Raw genomic sequence first — 3,063 nt, 5'->3', positions numbered from 1 at the left:
TTTCCCTGTCTCTCTCTTCCCCCCCATCTCTCTCTCTCTCTCACTCCCTCTCTCTGACACATACCCTATAGCAAATTTTTAAAATTTTAAATAACAATAAATAAAATTAAATAATTATTTTTTAAAAAAGAAAAATACTTTAACTTTTAAAAGAATATTAGATACTAAAAAGCTGATTATTTCTAGACTCCAGCAGTCCCTTAAATATCAAAACAACAAAACAAAATCTAACAAATTAACTTTTGCAGCTCTCAAATCTATCTGGTTTTCTTCCATTGGTTTTTAAACTACAGGAATGTAACACAACACAACTTTAGCCAAAGAAGGATTACTATGGTAGCAGTAATGTCATTTTTCAATATTTGAATTCAATGACACCTCTGAAAAGGATCAATCATCTGCATAATACATACGTGCTATGTGCTATGACTTCAGTAATACTGGAAAGGACTCATATGAATTCTCTTTCTCCCTCTCTTCTAACCCTCCTTATAGTTCAAGCCCTAAAAATTTCTGAACAAGCAAGGCAAATGTTTCCAAAATTTTGAATTTCATAAACTACTAAAATTTTCAGAATTAAAAGTTGAATGGTAATCCAGGGGGAAAAAATAAAGTAAAACATTTAAGGGACACAAAAATGAAAAATTACCTGTTGATAATAACATGTATAATAATATCTTTAACTGGACTAATATACAGTATATTCATGCTGAGGAAATTTGTTTTGTAATCTGAAATGATATACAGTATTGAATGCATAAAAAATTGTAAAGAGGAATAAAGGTAGATAGAAATAAGGGCTGGTCATGGATAGCCAGATTTTATTTCAACAAATAAAGGCAATAAAAAAATCAACTGCAAGGAACTCAAGCAGGTGTTCCAAAAAAAAGATCATCAACCCTATTAAAAGATGGGAGAATGAGTTGAAAAGACCACTCTCTAAATATGACATAGGAATAGCCAAAAGGCATATGAAAAAATGCTCAACATCCCTCATTGTAAGGGAAATGCAGATCGAAACACCAATGAGATACCACCTAACCCCAGTCAGAATGACTAAGATTAAAAAAAAATGATAAGTGCTGGCAGGGGTGTGGTGAAAGGGGAACTCTTCTGTACACTCGTGTGGGAAATGAAAGTTCCCCCAGCCACTGTGGAGAATAATTTGGAGATTCCTCAGAAATCTACAAATATAACTACCATATGATCCAGCAATCCCACTTCTTGGTATCTACCCAAAGGACTGAAGTATTCTTAATTGGAAAAGTGCTTGCCCATGGATGTTTATGACCAACCCAAATGACCATGGACAGATGAATGGATTGAAAAATTGTGGTACATATACTCTATGGAATACTATTCAGCCATTAAAAAACAAACAAACAAACAAATAGAAAAAAAAATAAAAAAAAAAACCTGGCTTTCGACAGAAAGTGGAAGAATATGGAAGATTTACTGCTGAGTGAAGCAAGCCAGGCTATGAAGGAGAGACATTGTATAACCACACTTAATATATACCAAGTGTCCGCACTCTATGACTGGAACTGATTGACTAAAGGATATAGAAACACAGTAACTAGATGTAAATACCAAATATAGTGTGTCTGAAAGAGTCTGAGGAAGGACATTTAGAAGAAAAATATGGAGGCAAAGCATTGATGGGACAAAGAAATGTGGTATTATCTGTTGAAGATAATTTATAATTTTATCAACTGGGCTAGGGAGAAATGTTCACATGTTGAAGTATTCAGTTTGTAAACTAAATAATATGATTGAATGTAAAAGAGAAAATGAAATTAAAAAAAGTTAAAAAAAAATCAACTGCTGGGTCAGATGTTGGTACAAAGGTAATACAACAGGACCCACATAGAAAAGGGCTTAGGTTCATGTTTAGAATGTCACATGCTTTTGATCCAGGCTGGCTGTGACTGGAAGTAGATTGGGGCATGAAAACCCTGTGAGAGATCAATCTCTCTCTCTCAGAAGAAACAAATAAATAAACTTTAAAAAAAATGCTGGGACCAGTCGGTGGCATGATGTTAAGGCACTGGACTCCCACATGATTGACTGTAGTTTGTGTCCTGGACTAAACAACTTGAAAATAACACTGGGTACGTGTGCATGTGTGCCCAAAATCCTGAGAGAAGAATGGAGAAGAAGAGACTACATAGTGGACGTCCCCCCAGGTGGTGATTTCTCACTTTCACTCTCACTGACTCTCACTGTTTCTCTCTGTCAAGTGCACATACCCTATGGAGAAAAAAAAAAAAAAAAAAAAAAAACTACTATTGGGTCACCAATTGGTGTAGTAGTTAAGGTGTCTGGATCCCACATGGCCTACTGCATGGTTCAAGTCCAGATCACATGATCAATTGCATAGTTCAAGTCCTGGACCAGGTAGTTTGAAAAATATAAAATATACTGGATGGAACCAGCAGATGGTGCAGTGGTTAAGGTGCTAGACTTAACCCACATGGCTGACCACAATTCGAGCCTTGGACCCAGCAGCTTAAAACTCATATGAGGCATGCCCAAAATCCCAAGAGAAGAATGGAGGAGAAGGAATTGCAGCATGGTCATCCGCCCCCCAGGGGTGATTTCTCACTTTTTATCTCTCTATCTTTCTCTGTCTCTTTGGCAAACACACACGCCCTATAGCAAACATCTCTTAAAAATAAATAAATAATGAACAATAAAATCACACTGGGCACATCTATGTGCATGCAAAAAATCTTGAGAGAAGAATGGAGGAGATGGGATTGAGGCATGGCCTTTCCCCCAGGGGGTGCTTCTTAACTTTCCATCTCTCTCTGTCTATCTCTCTCCAGAGAACACACACACCCTATAGCAATTTTTTTAAAAAAATAAATAAACAAAACTTAATTACAATTTATTTACCATCACATCATAAAAGAAAGGACTTGCTGGGGCCATCAGGTAGCATAGTGGTTAAGCACTGGACTTGCACATAGTTGACCACAGTTTTGAGTCCCGGATCCAGTGGCTTAAAAATAATGCAGGGCATGTGTACATGTCCAAAATCTCAAGAGAAGAATAAGGAGA

This window comes from Tupaia chinensis, unplaced genomic scaffold (genome assembly GCF_000334495.1).
Source record: "Tupaia chinensis unplaced genomic scaffold, TupChi_1.0 Scaffold144542_1, whole genome shotgun sequence".
Classification (NCBI taxonomy): Eukaryota; Metazoa; Chordata; class Mammalia; order Scandentia; family Tupaiidae; genus Tupaia; species Tupaia belangeri.
The sequence above is the reverse complement of the archived record's forward strand: the minus strand, read 5'-3'. Positions refer to the sequence as shown.